We start from the raw sequence: 20,855 nt of genomic DNA, 5'->3' as shown, positions 1-20,855 counted from the left end.
TGGAACTACTAGCCCACACTTGATCTAATGGTGGACAACACTCCTCACCTTAGGTGTGCTCCTCACTTTCACATTTTGGGACAAGCTGGTGGGGAGCATGGCATTGAGCTCTTCTCCTTCCTGCTTCCCAGGTTCCAGCAGAATGTTGTGATGTGCCTGTGTGTGTATATGTATGTGAGGGGTGGGGGTGAGTAGGGAGGACTCATTTATGCAGGTATGTGCATGCGTGTGATAATCCAAGGAGTTAAAAGCTCTAACAGCATCATTTCCAGACAATTCTGGGAGCACATTTATAATCTCTGTACTTGGTAAAGTATATTTTTCTTTTTCTTAAAATGATAGCATTTGACCTCAATTGCATATAGTTTGAATGGGACCTAGAGAGTGAGTAGTCAGCTAGCATTTATTACGCTCTGACTATGTGCCAGACAGCTAGGTGGTACAGTGGATAGAGTTCTGGGCTCGGAGTCAGGCAGACTCATCTTCCTGAGTTCAAATCAGGCCTCAGATAATTACTAGTTGGCTGCCCCTGGGCAAGTCACTTAACCCTATTGCTGGCCTCAATTTTCTCATCTGTAAAATGAGTTGGAGAAGGAAATGGCAAATCACTCCAGTATCTCTGCCAAGAAAACCCCAAATGGGGTCACAAAGAATCAGATATAACTGAAATGATTGAATAACCACACCAAGCTGACAATAGGCTATCTTAAATACATTTCTTATTTCCCTTTCCTCTGGAACGTCACTCTATAGAGCTTCTGTTCCTTATACCTATTTGTGGTGACTTTGATTTTTAGGATTTATTAGAGCTCAAAAGTGAGCACTATACTTTTCACCTGAAACTTCTGTCCAGTTTATAACAGCAATGACAGAGCTCACTTCTCTCTGATGCTCTGTCTATAGAATCTTGCGAATTTTCTTTCCATGTGGCAAGAATGGTTATATAGCCCGATTTTGTAAGGGAAACAAAGAGTGGAAACCAATTACATAGCTCCAGAAAATCTACCAATCCAATTAAAGGTAGAGTTCAGAGTGTGCACTAAGGATCTGTCTGATCTTGAACCTTGAATATAGAGATCTTCATGTCCTTGGTCATGCATGGATGGCCATGCGTTTGGAAGACATTAGTAAGCACTCTTGCTCATGCTGTCCCCCTGCTTGGAACATTCCCCACCCGCCGGGCACACTCCCATCCTCCTTCCTATGTATGTAACTCTTTCTCTTCTTCTGGGGCCCTGCTTAGGGCCTACCTTCATCATGAAGCCCACAATCCTCTTTTCCTTTTCCTGAGTTTCTCTAGTACTCATTTGTACCACACAAGCTAGGGGAGGAACACTGGGCAGCTCTGTGGACAAAGGATGGGTCTCTGGGATTTCTAGATAGTTATCTGGAAATGAGCAATATGTGGGCAAAGGGGCCTACCAAAGGGCAGAGGAGTTTATCTTGTCACACTCATGGTGAAAATGCAATGGATTACACTGATGAAGTCTTTTATTAGCAACCGACAAGATTGAAATGACTCTTAAGTGTCATTGATTTTGTTAGGTAATAGCTCTCCTTGATAGAATCAGTCACTCAGAACTGAGTTTAAGAGGGGCCTGTAAGCTTCTTGATTCAATCAAGACATCACTGTGAGACATTTGCATAAGAATAAGGGATATTTCAAAACAAACTAGAGATTCTGAGGGTGGTGTGGTGGATAGAGCATTTGGGCTTGGAATCAGGGAGACTCATCTTTAGGAGTTCAAATCTAGCCTTAGATAGCTGTGTGACCCTGGGCAAGCCTTATTTGCCTCAGTTTCCTCATCTGTAAAATGAGCTAGAGGAGGAAATGGAAAAACCACTCCAGTGTCTTTGCCAAGAAAATCCCAAATGGGGTCATGAAGAGTCAGACAGGACTGAAACAATTGAACAAATAAAATTCTGAGGATCTGGAAGTAAGGACGGAATGTAGGGCTGAGTCAGAAAGAACTTGGCAGTTCAGGAGCAGCCAGGGAAAGAAGAACAAGTAGGTGGAACTGACCTGTGGCAAAGAAGTGAGATATTGAGAAGAGCCTACAGCCATCTCAAAGCAGAAGGTCACCACCTACTCAAGGAAGTACCAAGTTCTTTCTCCAACTTCCCCCCACCCCCAGTGCCTATCTATGTATATGTATATGTATATGTATATGTATATGTATATGTATATGTATATGTATATGTATATGTATATGTATATGTATATGTATATGTATCTCTGTATCTATATCTACACATATCTATATCTATGTCTATGTCTATATCTATATATCTCTACCTCTATATATCTGCATCTGTATCTATATCTATATGATGGGGTACTTGTGCTTGGACCCCAGTTTTAAAAATCACATTTCTCCCTAGCCTCAAAACACTGTCTGACAGTTTTCTCCCCAGCCCAAGAATGCTGTGTCTAGCAATAACTCATGAGCGGGCCCCAGTAAAACCAACTACCTTTCTCCACAATTACTCATGAGTGGGTCCCAGTAAAACAAACTATCTTTCCCTATCATAAGAACAAGCTTCTCTTGTAAAAACAGGACTACCTTGTAACCACAAAATTATCATGTATTGATTCTCAAAGTTAGCCTATTCAATCCAGAGGTTAAGCTATAGTCATCAACTCTCAGTGCTGTCTTGCTACAGACATAACAGACCAAAAATACAACCCTGAGAAACCCCTTCCCCTGATTTCTAGTAGCGAATGATGCCTGTGACCAAGGTTGTAAGTTATCACCTAATTAGCATATCTGCCAGATAATCCACTACTTTTCCTATATAAGCTTTAGCATCATTCCTGTTAGGTTGCAGGTTCCTTAAGAACTCTTGTCCGCTGAAAAGTGTGACAATAAATCTTTGCCACCTTAACTTAAAGAATGTTTGAGTCTGTGAATTCATTCCAGACGACCCTATCCAGTACTCCAGTCCTCGAGGGGTCCCTGAACCTCTCAAGCCCCCCTCAAACCATATCACATAGACAATGTAAATAAGCTCCTGCTTCATTACCAAAGTGTTTCTGGCAACCTGAAATCACAAAAAGACTAGGGATTAACTGGAAATAGGCATAGATATACATTAAGGCAGAGAGCCAAACATCTACTTTGAGAGTTAGGAATTTTCCTGTGGGCTTAGAGTAATTGTTTTGCATTTGTTTGTTTTTTAAAAAAGAGGTCTGAGTACATATTATTTTTTATCCATTTTGGGGGAGGGAATCGGGGATAAGTGACTTGCCAAGGGTCACACAGCTAGTAAGAATCTGAAGCCAAATTTGAACTCAGGTCCTCCTGACTCCAGGCCTAGTGTTCTATCTACTGTGCCACCTAGCTGCCCTGGCTTAGAGTGATTATACTTCTTCTAAGCTCCCTAAAGCCAAATAAGAGGGAACTAAGTGAGTTTTATGGTCTATTATAAAACTCTTAGACTTAAAACAAATTAATTACTGTGAGACAATGTTATATAGGGAATAGAACAATGATTTCCACTAAATAACTCCAGTGGCTTCCTATTGCCTCTAGGAGCAAATAAAAAATGCTCTGTTGGCATTCAAAACTCCCTCCTACCTTTACAATCTTCTTACACCTTACTGTCTGCCAGATACTCTTTGATCCAGTGACATTGTTTTCTTGGATTCCTGGTTCCAGGAACAAGACCCTCCCTCTCTCCACTCCTGGCAAATTCTTTGGCTGCCCCCCCCCCCCAACGCCCATGCTTATGACTCTCTCCCTCCTCTACTCTGACTACTGACCTCCCTTGGCTCTCTTTGAGTCCCAGCTAAAATCTCACTTTCTTCAGGAATCCTTCCCCAACCCCTCTTCATTCCAATGCCTTCTTTTTGTTGTTTCCTGTTTATCCTGTATATGGTTTGCTTTGTATATTAGTTGTTCAGTTGTTTGCTTCCTGTCTGACTCTCTGAGACCCCATGTGGAATTTTCTCGGCAAAGATACTGGAGTGGCTTGCCATTTCCTTATCCAGCTCATTCTACAGGTGGGGAAACTGAGGCAAACTGGGATTGAGTGACTTGCCCAAGGTCACCCAGCTAGTCAGTGTCTGAGGCTGAATTTGAACTCAGGAAGATGAATCTTCCTGACTCCAGGCCCTGAATTCTATCCACTGCACCCCCTAGCTGCCCCATGCTTTGTATATATTTATTTGCATATTCTCTCCTCCCGGAAATTATAAACTCAAGGACAGAGATTGTCTTTTGTCTCTTTTTGTATCCCCCGTGATTAGCACAATAATATTTATGGATTGATTAATTAAATTACAAGTCAAGAACAACAACTCACATTTTAGAAGACATATTAACATTTTTAAAAAGTGTTTTCCTCACAAAATACTTTTGAGGGGTATAGTGACAGTATCTTTATTTCCATTTTATAGATGAGAAGTCCTTGCCTCAGAAGGATAAAATTACTTGTCATTTATAAGCTGTCACACAGCTTATAAATGTTGGAACTGGGACTTGAACTCAGATCTCTTGACTTCAAGATACTACTCCCCTGGTCTTTTCTTTAAGTGCACTACAATAGGACTCTAATAATACACCTTAGTAATTCAAATATACTTTAATTTATTGTCAATCAACAAACATTTATTAGAGTCCTACTATGATTAAGGCTTAGCACATTGGATGGATGCCTAGGCAGAGAATGTGGGCAAGAGTTGCACAAGAATAGCAGGTATGAATGAGGGAGAGACAGAGACAGACAGAAACAGAGACAGAGAGAGAGACAGAGAAAGACACAGACAGAGAAAGAGGAAAGAGAGAGAAAGAAAGAGTGGGGAGGGGGGACAGAGAGGGAGAGAGAGAAAGAGATAGAGGAAGAGAAAGACAGGAAGAGAGAGAAAAAAAGAGACAGAGAAAGAGACAGTGAGACAGACAGACCAAAAGTGCTCCAGAAAATTTAAGGAGAAAGAGAATACTGTCTACTGAGGGGATCAGAGATGAGGTGATACCTAAGTTGAGTCTTGAAAAAGGAGAGAATTTTGAAATTAGAAATAAGGAAAGAGTGCATTCCAGGTGGGGCAGCTAGATGGAGCAGTAGCCTAAAGTCGAGATGATGCATTTTCCTGAGTTCAAATCTGGCCTCACCGCTTACTAGCTGTGTGACCCTGGGCAAATCACTTAACCTGTTTGCCTCAGTTTCCTCACCTGTAAAATGAGCTGGAGAAGGAAATAGCAAACCAGTCCAGTATCTTTGCCAAGAAAACCCCAAATGGGGTCAGGAAAAATCAGACATGAGTAAACAGCAAGTATTCCAGTCATGAAGAGCAGCCTACTCAAATCTCAGAAACCAGAGACCCCAGAATGAGTTCAGAAAATAGCTAATAGCACAAGTCATCTGAAACAGAGTGATGTCCGGTCCTTTCACTCCTCAGTACTCTCCTAAGATGTCACCTCTGCTTTGGGGTCATTTTCCTCTCTTCTTAAAATTGACCCTATAATTAACCAGTTTAGTATTATATAACCATGTACTCTCGTATCCTTTGTTCCCTTGTCCTATGCTATTCATGCCTTTTTAAACCCCAAACCTGAATTACTCCTACCATCCATCTCTCCGGCTTCTATTCATCTCTAGTCATCTTTACTTTTGTCCTGACACTAGACTTTGATGACCCTCAAGAAGAGAGAGTGAGGCTGATGACTTTGTTCAACTCTGTCCCATTTAAATACAATTCACTTGCAAGTCAAGACATCACCCGCGATGTCATCAGTCCTCTTTGAAAATGAAGAATGAACAATAAAAACAACTCATCGGCTATTGGAAGATGCTGAAGAAAGTCATGGAACTGTGCTGACTGGGTCCACTTCTATCTGCACTTTCTAATCTCAAACAAGCCCTTTCTGCAGAGAGGCAAACCCTTTGCTCTTTCCTGTCTGATTGTCCATCATGTGTCCCACAGTGGCTATTACAAATATTCTCTTTGCTTCTCAAGCTTCCCAACCCTTCCATCCCCCATATCAAGGACTTCACCTCATATTTTACTGAGAAAATAAAGCCATTCACCTTGAGCTATCTCTTCTCCCCTGCTCTAAAACTCAAAGCACCTTGACATCATTCCAAAGACTAGAGTCTCTATGAAGAAATGGTCCTTCTCTTTGCCACCCTGGGGTGAAGCCAAGATGGGAAAGCAGCTCCTCCAAAGCAAAAGATAAACAGAATGCCCCAGTCAGAGTCCTAACTGGGAAATCTAAAAAAAAAAAATTACAAGTCATTTTTCCAGCCCAAGTAAGCATGACAAAGTCTGTGGACCCTGGGGATAGGGTCTCACCAGGGGGACAAATGCAGAGCATTCCAATGCACAGGAACTGGAAGGACTGAGGCTGTGCAATAGGGAAAGACGAGATCCCAGAATCATACAAGTAGATGGTAACCTTGTGCGGGATGGAGTATCACATGCCAATAGTCAGCATTGTGGCTCACGGTCCAGTTCTGGTCACAGATCCAGAGCAAGCTGATGGGTGGCCTTCCAGGGTGAGGAGTGGGTCCTACACTGTGTTCTGAGTTTTGGGCATTTTTCACAATTTCAGAAATAAACAGTAGCTATGTGTGGCTCTGACCCTGGGAACTAAGTGGGGTCTCAGATCCAGCTGACAGCCCAATCTGAAGCCTGAACATGAACAATCTGCTCAAAAATCTCAGATCAAAGGGGAGCCAGGAGTTCTGTCTCTCTGAACCGGCAGAGTTTTTCAACTGATTTATAGTGTCTGAGGTCAGCAGCAGTCTACTGGAACTTCCAACCAGGAATGTTGTTCGGACCCAAACCCAGGTCTGAAACTTGCAGAGTTGAGACCAAGAGGGTAGGGATCAGACTTTGCCCTGGGTTGGTCCCCTTTGGGAGGGAAAAAAAAGCTTGAAAGCATGCAGATTCCCAGCCTGAGATCTTAGGATGACACAACACTCAATTCTCCCAAGAAAACAGCAGCAGGACCTACTCAAACATTCCCTCCAGAAGTGTGGCAAAGCCTGGAACTAACATAAAATCCAAAATTGGGAAATAGACTGGAAGAATGAGCAAACAAAAAAAATCCCACCACAAGGAGTTATTATAGAGACAGATATGCTCAAGACACAAACCCAGAAGAGAATTACTCTAAAACATCTATTTACTACAAGCAAAGCCTCAGAGAAAACCACAGCTTGGGCACAGGTTCAATTAGAATCCCTGAAGGAAATAAAACAAAAAGATCAGGATGCAGGAAATTGGAAAGCCTTTGGATTCAGGCAGAGATTTTCCAGTGTCCTCCTCTTCATATCACCCCCACCCCAAAATTTTGTCCTGACTAGGAGGCTTAAGGGATTTAAGGGCTTAAGGGAGGATAAGGGAACAAAAAAAGGAATATGGGCCTAAGGAGAGGCAGGAAAACAGAGTTGGAGGACTTTGCAAACTCAGGTGGTTGAGCTGGAACATTCAGTAGTCACAGTTCCCTCTGGTCAGATTTGACTAAATGCCTGAGATGCAGCTATGTAGGGTCTGGAAAAACCTGGGAACTGCTAGTGCTGATCAGACTTCAAAGCATCTGGAGTCTATTGATAAGACTGACATTGGAGACTTCTTGTGGGATTTAAGCCTCCTTAAGGCAGAGAATAGTTGAAAAGCAATTATTATTTAGCCATTTCACATTTCACCTCACTTGACACTGTCCTATCAACTCCCAGAACCAGCCAGCCGGAGAAATGGCCTCTCTGTTACAGAAGCTTCCCCCTCCTGGCCAGTGTACACTCCTGCCACCCTCATGCCTGGAGATGATGTCACCATTTCAACTATAGACTGCCAGGCCATTTCAAACTCATCAGGTTACTTAGTCAAGGAAAGGAAACAAAAAAGAAAAGCAAAGTTAATCAACCAGGCCCGGTACAAGTCTGCCTAGTTGAGTCCATGCCCCACAAGGAGGGCAGCAGGGTCACCTATGTATTGGGGTGGAGGAGAACCCTTCTCCACCTTTCACTGAAGTCACATCTTTTCACCTGGAGAGCTGGAACCAAAAAGACCCCAATCAGAAGCTATCTTCTCTTATAATAATGACAGTGATGATAGCTAGTATTTATAAAGCACTTTAAGGTTTACATAGCACAATATACATATAAATATATACATATAATATACATATACTATATAATTTTATATATCTATATCTATAGATAGAGACATACTTTATATATAATATACAACATCTAATTTCATACATCTGTTGAGAAAGTTGATTCGTTGAGGACTCCTACTCTATTCTAATCAGTATTGATCAATTTTATGTGATCGGGGTAGTTATAAGTCCTGTATATTTAGCCCCAGAGCTGTGACCTGCAGATGGTAAGATCACTTGCCTAATCATAGGAAGCTAGCTAGAGGGCCTCCACCCTTGTCATTCCTTGTCATGGTGGCCAAGCCCAGTATGACAGAGGTGACTCAGCTACATGAAAAGTCCTCCAATTATTTTTGTACCTCTGGACCATTCTCTCTTGTCCAACATGAGCAGGTGTCCACCTCATGACCATCTTATGACCCCTTAGTTAGTGGAGATATTCTTTGCTTCACCCAACTTGTGACCCTGCTGACAGATCATCTTTGTTTGTTCTGGTCTATGCATCATATGTCAACCAATGAAATTATTCTGTATTTGGTATAGGTGTTCTTGAATGCTTAGATATCTAACCCTATAAAAAATAGGTCCCTGGAAGGAGGGGACATCTCAGATCATGAAGAAGATCTGTAGTCCACTTCATTAGAGGGAACCATGGACCCTTTAATAAAGTGCCATTGGTTCAGAACTCTGCCTCAATTTCTCTTATTGTGGTTTAGATAATTTTATTTCCACACTATACATACATATCTCAGTATACATATGCCTATAATATTAAATATACATATAATTATATATGTATGTATGTGTGTGTGTGTATATATATATATATATATATATATATATAGAGAGAGAGAGAGAGAGAGAGAGAGAGAGAGAGAGAGAGATAGCTTCATCAATAGATGGTCTTATTTGATCTTCACCACAACCCCACCTGTGAGGTAGAGGCTATTATTATCCCCATTTTCTAGGTGAGGAAAGTGAAGCTGAGAGGTCAGGGTCACACAACCATTAGATGTCTGAGACAAGATTTGAACTCAGGGCTTCTAACTCCAGGACCAGCATTGTATCCACTACACCACCTAGCTGTCGCCCCAAAAGTCTTCTGAGTTACCAAGCTCAATTAGGAGGCTCTCAGCCTCTCCTAGATCTCCCAGATGGTCTACAGGAAGTAGTCAAGGAATCCTTGAGAAAGCTCTGTACAATTCACATCATATATGTCAAAGATTGGGGTAGTTTCAAGTAGAAGCGGCTCAAGCAAGGGCTCTCACTGGGTAGAGGGGAGAAGCAAGGGAAACAGTCTTGGGAATTAAGGTAAAGAGACACTGAGGCTGGGGAAGCTGGCAGTTTTCAAATGTAAGAGGGACAAGGAACTGGTTGTGATGGAAGGAAAACAGGTCAAAAGTCAATGTGTGAACACAATGTAACTGCTTGTGTCCTCTTTCTTCAAACTGGCAGTTAGCAAAACTGGAGAGGGTAGGGTAGAATTACTGACCTTTGTCCAGCATTTTGTTGCTACACCCAAGTCATTGAGCCATTTATTAACACGTATAGAAATACCTCACATTTAAGTAGCATTTTCTTTAGGATAATGTAAGGTAGGAGATGTTATAATTCCCATTTTACAGATAAGAAAATTGAGGCACAGAGAGGTTAAAGTAATTTGATTAAGGTTACACAGGCAATTAAGCTAAGAATTGAACCCAGGTATTCTATTTCCAAGTCCAATAATCTCTACCATATACCACAGTCAGTCAAATAGCATTTATTAAGCACCTACTATGTGCTAGGCACTATATTAAGTTCTGAGGCTATAAAGAAAGGCAAAAAAACAAAAAACAAAAACCAACAACAACAACAAACTCAAACAGCTCCTGCCCTCAAGGAGCTCACAGGACACAACTTGCAAACAACTGTGTCAGTCAGGTAGTAAACATTTATTAGGTTACTACTATGTACCAAGCACTGTGCTAAGCATTAAGCAAACAATATATATTATTGAGTTGTTTCAGTTGTGTCTGACTCTTCTTGACCCCATTTTGGGGTTTTCTTGGCAAAGATAAGGGAGTGGTTTGCTATTTCCTTCTCTAGCTCATTTTACAGATGAGGAGCTGAGGCAAACAGGGTTAAGTGACTTGCCCAGGGTCACATAGCTGGTAAATGTGTGAGGCTGGATTTGAATTCAGGTCCTCTTGACTCTAGGGCTGACATTTTATCCATTGTGTTACCTAGCTGCCCCCAAAACACTATATACATAGGATAAATTGGGAGTAGTCCCAAAGGGAAGGCTCTAAGACTAAAGAGGCCTGAGAACAGCTTCTTTTAGAAAGCTCTTCTTTCTAACATGTCACTTCATATGAATAATTTGGAAATGTTTCCTAAGTAAAGTGTCATTTCAGAAGCACTTTGTATGATGGGAGGAAGGCTGAAGTTGGAATATATAGCACAGCTTTGAAGAAGCATCAGTCATGGAGTAGGAGGCTCCATCAAAGGAAACTATAAACGGATAAGAGATAAGTTGAGGGGGAGGAAGGGAGTACTGGAGCCAGAAGTGGGTGTGAACAGAATGAGGTCATTGACTTACCTTCCAGGCAATTTTCAGGCCAAAGAGTGGGAAGCTTTTCTTTAAGGATCTCTGTCAGACTTCAGGAAACTTGTGATCAATAATCACCCCCAGAATTCCCTTGCCACATTAGGACACCATATCTTTAAATACTTATCACTGGTACTGTAATAACCTGATGATCAAATATCTCATGACACAATGTTGCTTGTTGCCTTTGAGGGAACAACACTCCAACTCTTTTCTTTCCCATTCCAAGGAATATTTACCTATAAAATATCCTTCCATTTAGTTGCGACTCTGTTTTTTCTTCTGAATTCATTTGTAGCAAGAAGGTTAAGATTGATATGATTCAACAATATGTCCAATTGATCCTTGGACAAAGATTTCACATTTAGACAACCAAAAGTTAAATTAAAGTGATTGATGGTCTAAAAACAGGAAAAAAAGTGGTCTTAGCACTGAAATGAAGTTTAACTATCTTTGAATCTTAAATAACTCCATGTTGGTTTCAAGCAATTACGGGACCACTGGTTTGCTGTGAAAGCAGAAAGAATAACACTGCTTATCTGTGAAGAACTTCCTGTATCCTGTATCCTGTTTGAACAAATTTTTTTATTATCATTTATTTTCTATAATCTGTCACCTGTATCCTGCTTTAATGTTCTACACCATTGTTCATTTTAAAGAAAAAGAAAGAAAGGGTTATTCCTCTATATCTTTCTCTTAAAAAAAAAAAACCCAACATTTTATTGATATCTTTTTTTTTACTTCACCAGAGTTTCTCTCAGTATTTCTTCCTCTCCCCATTCTCACACAGCCATCCCATATAACAAAGAATATTTTTATTATTTAATTTTTTTTTGGTTTTCAACATTGATTTCCAGAAGAATTCGAGTTATAAATTTTCTCCCCATTTCTACCCACCCCAAGATGGCATATATTCTGATTGCCCCTTTCCCCAGTCTGTCCTGCCTTCTATAACCCCACTCCCCCTACCATCCCCTTTCCTCTTACTTTCTTGTAGGGCAAAACAGATTTCTTTTTTCTTCCTTTTTTAAAAAAAATTATTTATTTATTTAATATTTTTAGTTTTCAGCATTGATTTTCACAAGAGTTTGAATTACAAATTTTCTCCCCATTTCTACCCTCCCCCCCACTCCAAGATGGCATATATTTTGATTGCCCCTTTCCCCAGTCAGCCCTCCCTTCTGTCACCCTGCTTCCCTTCATCCCCTTTTCCCTTACTTTCTTGTACGGCAAGATAGATTTCTATGCCCCATTGCCTGTATATGTTATTTCCTAGTTGCATGCAAAAACTTTTTTTTTTGAACATCTACTTTTAAAACTTTGAGTTCCAAATTTTCTCCCCTCTTCCCTCCCCACCCACCCTCCCTAAGAAGGCAAGCAATTCAACATAGGCCACATGTGTATCATTATGTAATACCCTTCCACAATACTCATGTTGTGAAAGACTAGCTGTATTTTGCTCCTTCCTATCTTATCCCCCTTTATCCAATTTTCCCCCTTGACCCTGTCCCTTTTCAAAAGTGTTTGCTTTTGATTTTCTCCTCCCCATATCTGCCCTCCCTTCTCTCATCCTCCCTTTTTTATCTCCTTCCTCCACCTTTCCTGTGGGGTAAGATACCCAATTGAGTGTGTATATTATTCCCTCCTCAGGTCAAATCCGATGAGAGCAAGATTCACTCATTCCCCTTCACCTGCCCCCTCTTCCCTTCCTACAGAACTGCTTTTTCTTGCCACTTTTATGGGAGATAATTTACCCCATTCTATCTCTCCCTTTCTCCCTCTCTCAATATATTCCTCTCTCATCCCTTAATTTGATTCTATTTTTTTGGATATCATCCCTTCATATTCAACTCACCCTGTGCCCTCTGTCTCTCTCTCTCTCTCTCTCTCTCTCTCTCTCTCTCTCTATATATATATATATATATATATATGTATATATATATATACATACATACACATACACACACACACACACACACACACACACACACACACACACATATATATATATATATATATATATATATATATGCATATTCCCTTCAGCTACCCTAATACTGAGGTTTCATGAATCATACATGTCATCTTTCCATGTAGGAATGTAAACAAAACAGTTCAACTTTAGTAAGTCCCTTGCAATTTCTTTTTCTTGTTCTTTTTCTTGATTACCTTTTCATATTTCTCTTGATTCTTGGGTTTGAAAGTCAAATTTTCTATTCAGCTCTGGCCTTTTCACTGAGAAAGCCTGAAAGTCCTCTATTTTATTGAAAATCCATATTTTGCTTTGGAGCATGATACTCAGTTTTGCTGGGTAGGTGATTCTTGGTTTTAATCCTAGCTCCATTGACCTCCGGAATATCGTATTCCAAGCCCTTCGATCTCTTAAGCTGCTAGATCTTTGGTTATTCTGATTGTGTTTCCACAATACTCAAATTGTTTCTTTCTGGCTGCTTGCAGTATTTTCTCCTTGATCTGGGAGCTCTGGAATTTGGCGACAATATTCCTAGGAGTTTTCTTTTTGGGATCTTTTTCAGGAGGCAATGGGTGGATTCTTTCAATTTCTATTTTACCCTCTGACTCTAGAATATCAGGGCAGTTCTCCTTGATAATTTCTTGAAAGATGATATCTAGGCTCTTTTTTTGATCATGGCTTTCAGGTAGTCCAATAATTTTTAAATTATCTCTCCTGGATCTATTTTCCAGGTCAGTGGTTTTTCCAATGAGATAGTTCACATTGTCTTCCACTTTTTCATTCCTTTGGTTCTGTTTTATAATATCTTGATTTCTCATAAAATCACTAGCTTCCACTTGCTCCAATCTAATCTTTAAGGTAGTATTTTCTTCAGTGATCTTTTGGACCTCCTTTTCCTTTTGGTTAATTCTGCCTTTCAAGGCATTCTTCTCCTCATTGGCTTTTTGGAGCTCTTTTGCCATTTGAGTTAGTCTATTTTTTAAGGTGTTATTTTCTTCAGTATTTTTTTGGGTCTCCTTTAGCAAGTCATTGACTTGTTTTTCATGGTTTTCTCACATCACTCTCATTTCTCTTCCCAATTTTTCCTCTACTTCTCTAACTTCCTTTTCCAAATCCTTTTTGAGCTCTTCCGTGGTCTGAGACCAGTTCATGTTTTTCTTGGAGGCTTTTGATATAGGCTCTTTGACTTTGTTGACTTCTTCTAGCTGTATGTTTTGGTCTTCTTTGTTACCAAAGAACGATTCCAAAGTCAGTCTGAATCTGAGTCCGTTTTCACTGCCTGGCCCTGTTCCCAGCCAACTACTTGACCTTTGAGCTTTTTGTCAGGGTATGACTGCCTTCCGAGTGGTGAGTGCTTTGTCCCAAGCTTCAGTGGTCTTGCACTGCTGTTTTCAAGCTACTTCTATACAGCAAGCTCTGCCTCACCAGAGCTCCTCCTCCCCCAAGAACCAGGATCACGACCCAGATCCAAGCAGGGCAAAGCAAGAGAATCCTGCCTCTGCTGCAGCAAAGTACTCCCTGCACTCCCACTGTGATTTGCTGCTTGATTCCTCTCACCAGGCATGCCTGGGGCTGGAAGCAGCCACAGCTGGAGCTCTGGAAGCAGTGGCCTGAGATTCCTGCTGCTGCTGTGGTACCACCTCCCCCTGCCCTGGGGTTGGGGCTCAACCATGCTCTTCTCCCACCCAGGTCCAACAGAGTTTCTCCACTGACCTTCTACTTTGTCTTTGGCATTTGTGTGTTGAGAAGTCCGGAAACCATCAGAGCTACCAGTGATTCAGTGCCCTGAGTCCTGCTCCAGCCAGTCTGCACTGGCACACCCCATGTTGGACTGTGCTCCACTCTCAGGCTGGTGTGATAGACCCTTCCTGTTGGCCTTCCAGGTTGTCTTGGGTTGGAGATTTGCTTCACTCTGTCATTTTGTGGGTTCTGTAGCACTAGAATTTGTTTAGAGTCATTTTTACAGGTATTTGGAGGGGTTTGGGGGAGAGTTCAAGCACATCCCTGCTTTTACTCCTCCATCTTGGCTCTGCCGCACTCCAACATACATTTTTCTCTTTTTTTTCTTTCTTGTGGTTTTTCCCTTTTGTTCTGATTCTCCTTTCACAACATGACTAATGTGGAAATATGTTTAAAATTATTGTAGATTTATAGCCTTTATCATATTGTATGCTGTCTTGGGGAGGGAGGGGAGGAAAGGAGGAAAAAATTTGGAACTCAAAATCTTGTAAAAGTGAATGTTGAAAACTAGCTTTGCATGTAATTGGAAAAATAAAATACCATTAAGTGGGGGAAAAAACTATAAAAATAAGAAAAGGGAAAAAAAGAGGAAGAGTCAAAAATAATCAGCAAAATTGATCAATGCATCCCCCAAAATCTGAAAGTATATGCCAAGTTCCACACCTGTGGACCTCACACCTCTGCCAAAAATGAGATAAGTATATCTTCTCATTTCTCTTCTTTGGAGTCATGCTTGTTCTTTGCAATTTTGCGACATTCACTTTTGATTGTTTTGTTGTTGTTCTTTCTATTTACATTGTTTTCGTCATTGTGTATATCACTTGCTTGTTTCTCCTTACACTTACTCTGTATCAGTTCATGTAAATTTTTCTATGCTTCTCTGTATTCATCACATTCATCTTTCTTGTAGCACAATAATATTCCATTACATTCATGTACCACAATTTGTTTAGCCACTCCTCAATCTATGGGCACTTATATTGTTTCCAATTCCATGCTACCACACCTCTGATGTGAGGTCTTTTGAGCCCTTTTTCAGGGCTGCTCATCCACCTTTGGTGTCCACCTGGAACTCAACTCTCACCTGCGGCTCCAAGAAGATATAGCATGAACAGCAGCCACAGTCCAGTAAACTGTCTCTACAGATAGGTTGAAACAGGTTAAAGGTAACTGATGGGGCACAATCCCATAGGTTAGTTAGGGGAGTGTCTACCCCAACCATGTGAAGATTTTCCCCTTTGAAATAGGCAATTGAGAAGAATTTGTTTCAATGGCTATGGAGTGGCAGAAGCAGGCACCAAGGTCATCCTGACCACCATCTTGACTTTTGTCTTGCACTGAATTTCAATGACTCTGGAAGAGAGCATGAGGCTGATAACTTTGTGCAACTCTGTCTCACTTAAATCCAATTCACACAAGTCAAGATGTTCTTAGTCCTATTCAAAAATGAAGGACAAACAACAACCACCACAAAAGAGTGCTGCTATAAATATTTTAGTGTATGTGGGTTTTTTTTTTCTTATTAATGACCTCTTTGGAGCATAAGCCTAGTAATGGAGTCTTTGAGTCAAAAGATATGAACATGTTAGTGACTTTATTTGCACAATTCTAAATTACATATTGCTTTACATATTCCATTGCTTTCCAAAATGGAAGTACTCCACAGCTTCACCAACAATGCAGTAGTAGGCATATCTTTCAGAACCCCTCCAACACTGACTCTTTCTAATCTGTCATTACCTTTTGCTGGGTGTGAAGTAAAAGCTTGGGATTGTTTTAATTTTCATTTCTCTTATTATTGGTGATTAGTAGTATTCATTCTTGTGGCTGTTAATAGTTTGAAATTCTCCTAAGAACTGTTTATTCACATGTTTTTCCCACTTTCACCTGTGTCTCATTAAAGCAGAAGTTTCTTTTTAAAAATATTTTATTTTTTTTCCAATTGTATGTAAAAACATTTTTAAACATTTGGTTTTTTTAAAAAATATTTTGAGTTTCAAATTCTCTCCTCCTCTCCCTTCCCTATATCCTCCCAGAGAAAGCAAGCAATTTGATATAAGTTATCCATTTTCAGTCATGCGAAACATATTTCTATATTGGTCATGTTGTAAAAGAAAACACAGAACAAAAAAAGAAATCAAGAAAAATATAGAAAATTTTTTGAAAAGTGTGCTGTAATCTGCATTCAGATGCCATAAGTTCTTTTTCTGGAAGTAGATAGCATTTTTCATCATAAGTCCTTTGGAATTGTCTTGAATCATTGTATTGCTGAGAGTAGCTCAGTCATTCACAGTTGATCTTTATACATATTGTTGTTACTGTGTACAGTGTTCTCCTGGTTCTGCTCACTTCATTCTGCATCAGTTCATACAAATCTTTCCAGGTTTTTCTGAAACATTCCTGCTTGGCATTTCTTATAGAACAATAGTATTCCAAAACAATCATATATCACAACTTGTTCAATTTCCCCCCAACTGATTGATGGCCATCCCCTCAGTTTCCAATTCTTTGCCATCACAAAAAAGCTGCTATAAATAAATATTTTTGTACATATAGGTCCTTTTCCTTTCTCTTTGATCTCTTTGGGATATAGGCCTAGTAGTCATATTGCTGGGTCAAAGAGTATGCACATCTTTATAGCCCTTTGGACATAGTTCCAAATTGCTGTCCAGAATGGGTGGATCAGTTCACAACTCCACCAACAATGCTTTAGTGTCCCAATTTTTTCACATCCCCTCCAACATTTGTCATTTCCCTTCTCTTTCATATTAGCCAATCTAAGAGTTGTTTTAATTTGCATTTCTCTAATCAATAGTTACTTAGAGCATTTTTAATATGATTGTAGATAGTCTTGATTTCTTTTTCTGAAAACTGCCCATTCATATCCTTTGACCATTTGTCAGTTGGAGAATGACTCATATTCTTATAGATTTGGTTCAGTTCTCTGTAAATTTGAGAAACAAGGCTTTTATCAGAAAAGCTTGCTACAAAACTGCCCCCCGCATTTCCATTTTCCTTCTAATCTTGGCTACACTAGATTTTTGTGCAAGACCTTCTTAATCTAATGTAATAAAAATTATGCATTTTACTTCCTGTAATGTTCTCTGTCTCTCCTGTTGTCATAAATTCCTCCCTTATCCATAGATATGAAAATAAGATAGTCACATTCCCTTTATTTGCTTATGATATCTCCCTTTATGTCTGTGTTGGTAAGCAAAATGGGCTCCTCAGCACTTAGGTCAACAAGTGCCCTTGAAGAGTTTGGCCTCTGTTTCCTTTCATTAATTCAGTGTCTTTGATTGAGTCTTACTAGGTGCTAAGCCCCAGGCCCAAATCCCTATCTATTAGGTGCTAAGCCTATGTGGGCGTGGATTGGTGACTGGGGTGGGGCCCAAGGAGGAGCTGGCTAAGGGGAGGTGCTAACTCCAGAGCCATGCCCTATTAGGTGTTAACCTAATCTATGTGGATGTGAACCTGCCAGGGTCCTAAGGGGAGGGGCCAACTCAAGAACCAATCACCAGAGCCTAAGCTCTGGTCATTTAGATGACTTTTGGTGACGTCTGAAGCCCTATAAGAAGAGAGGACAGAGCCATTTGTGCAGGGCTCTCGAGATGGTGTTGAAGGGGAAGACTCCCAGCAGCTGTAGCTAAGTAGTCCTCCAGCTTATAAACCCAGATGCTGAGACCTTGTTGGACTCTGGTAACTATGTATTGGGATTTGAATCAGACAAGGTCTGTCTGTGGATGTTTGTAATTTGTTTGTATTTTGCTCTGAAGTTCAGTGTGCTGAACTTCCCCCTGAACTAAGTGAATGATATTTGTATGCTGAATTAAAGTAAGTTTGCCAACCCCTTCACCTTGCTTTCCTTAGTTAAGAAGATCAAAAGGACCTGTGCTGTTGGCAGCTTTCTGGGTGCTGGCTGTGTGTGGATCTTACACCCCCACAGAAGCCGGATTGTGGAAACAATGTCTAATTCATGTACCCATTTTGACCTTATCTTGGTATAAGGTGTGAGATGTTGGTCTATACCTAGTTTCAAAGCAGAAGTCTCTTAGTGATGAGAAAGTTTTAACTCTCACACATTCCTGTAGCCTATTAGTAAAATGTTTTATCTCAAAACACTTCATTAGTCACATTGTCTCATGGGCAATCAGAATAGAATGAACATCTCTTTTAATTTTACTGGTAGTTTTTTTCCCCCAGTGCTGTTCCTTTGCAAGTAAAATATTTTTCAACTTTGGCAACTTTCTCAGTTTTATTTCAGGTACCCCTGGAGGCACACTCTACTCCCTTTTCTACTTCTCTGTCACCATCATCACTGTGGAAGCAAAAGGGGCTGCACAAGATTGAGGGGCATTTTGTATTATTTTTTGTTTAACGTACTATTGTGGCAGGAAAAAAAATCAACAGCAGACGGCCAGCCCGCTGGTGATAAGATGATACGCAGTTAGCTAGGGCCTCGATAACAGACTATGTCTGTTACTAGGGCCATAACAGAGACTTTTTCCAAAAATAGTAGAATTTGCTAGAATTAAGTTACTCAACCAGCATTAATAAAATTAGTAAAATTAATAAAATTAGTAAAAGCTTAATAGCTGTTACTATGGGTCAGTTACTTTGTCAAGTATTGGTGATACAAAGAAAGGCAAAAACAGTGTCTGTGCCCTCAAGGAACTCATATTCTAATTGGGGGAAATAATATGTAAATAATTATGCACATATGTAGAAGATATTCTCATGGGGATGGGGGAGGGAGGACAGGTCAAAAGCAGGATTTGAGGAAGCCAGGGATTGTTGCTGTTCTTGTTCTTGAAGAGGATCAATGATATCAGGAGGGTGATGTCTTGGCTTGCAAGTGAATTGGATTTATGAGGCAGAGCTGTGCAAGGTCATCAGGCTTACTCTCTCCTCCAGAGTCAATGGAGTCCAGCAGCAAGACATAGGTCAAGACAACTGGAGATGGCCCCGGATGCGGTGGGTGACCTTGGCCTTTTTTAGCTAAGGTCTTTCCCAGGCCTCAGTTTCTCTGAGGCAATGCTCATTCAGTAATTAAAGGTTAGGATTGAGGCAAAAGATGACCTAGTTTGCCTTCATAAAAGAATCAGAGTTTCTGTCCAGAACAGAAACAATAACTATTTACACCAAGTCTGAGCCATCAAAACCCAAACAATGAGCAACCAAGGCTTGGGCTCAGACCTATTATTGGCTAATCAGTGAAAGCCTGAGTGATTTGGGTTTAAAGTACAGTCAAGTAGCTCCATTTGAAGCACAATGAGAAGGGAGAACAGCATGGAAGGTTGTGTTTAAGGAACCGAAAGCCCGTGGATATTGGATTGTAGAATATGTGTAAGAAAGCTAGAAAGGTAAGAAGGGGCTAGGCTGTGAAGGGCTCTCGATGCCAAATAGAGGATTTTACATTTGATCTTGTAGGTCATAGGGAACTGCTGGAGTTTATTCAGTAGGGGTGAAGTGATCAGAACTTTAGGAAGATAACTTTGGCAGCTGAGAGCAGACTAAAGTAAGGAGAGATTTGAAGCAGGGTGACAGACCAGACCAACAGCTATTATAATAGTCCATGAGTGAGATGATGAGAGCCTGCACCATAGCCTTCAAGGACCTAAGCAGGAGTGGGAAACCTGCAGCCTTGAGGCCACATGTGGCCCTCTAGGTCCTCCAGTGTGGCCCTTTGACTGAATACAATGACCTTGAGGACGCAGGTTCCTCACTCCTGATCTAGGGTCATCACTGTGTCATGATTAGGCACCAGAGTAGGAATTTGTGGAAGGCTTGGCACATAAGTACTTAATAAATACTTTTTTTTTTCTTTCCTTTATTATTCATTCATTCAAGGAAGAGTACAAAAGGAAAAGAGGATGCCAGGTAATTCAATCCAGACATTCTGAGACTCTCGCAGGAAGCAAATTCAAGTGGCATAAATTTGGTGAAGTTTGGGTTTGTTTCTCCCTAGTATTGTTGATTTAGCAGCAAGGGACCCTGAGAAACAGACAAAATTTTGGTTGCGTGTGCCAGGTAAATCGAACTATTGCTACCACCTTGACCTTCTAGGCCATTCATAGGTTACAGGAGTGTAAAGCTTTTATTTATGTCTCTGTCAGACCTCAGGGAACTTATATCCAGCACTCACCTCAGAGTACCCTTTCAGCATTGCCTGCCCTCAGACCCTGATGGAGACAGTCCAGGACCCTGAGCCTAAGAGCCTTGGGAATAGAAATGTTCCCCCGAAAACTGACCCTGCTTTAAGCTTGGCCTCACAGCTATCATCCAGGCTAATGCCAGAGGAGAATAGACTTGCCATCCTTGTTATCAGTAACACCAATGGTTAACCAATTGCCATTCTTGGTCAGGTTAGCCCAAGAGCCCCAGGAATAGCAATATACCTCCAGACTACTGGCCCAGCTTCCATCTTGGCCCTTACCACCATTATCCA

Source organism: Trichosurus vulpecula, chromosome 4, assembly GCF_011100635.1.
Source record: "Trichosurus vulpecula isolate mTriVul1 chromosome 4, mTriVul1.pri, whole genome shotgun sequence".
Taxonomy (NCBI): domain Eukaryota; kingdom Metazoa; phylum Chordata; class Mammalia; order Diprotodontia; family Phalangeridae; genus Trichosurus; species Trichosurus vulpecula.
This window is presented reverse-complemented; position numbering follows the sequence as displayed.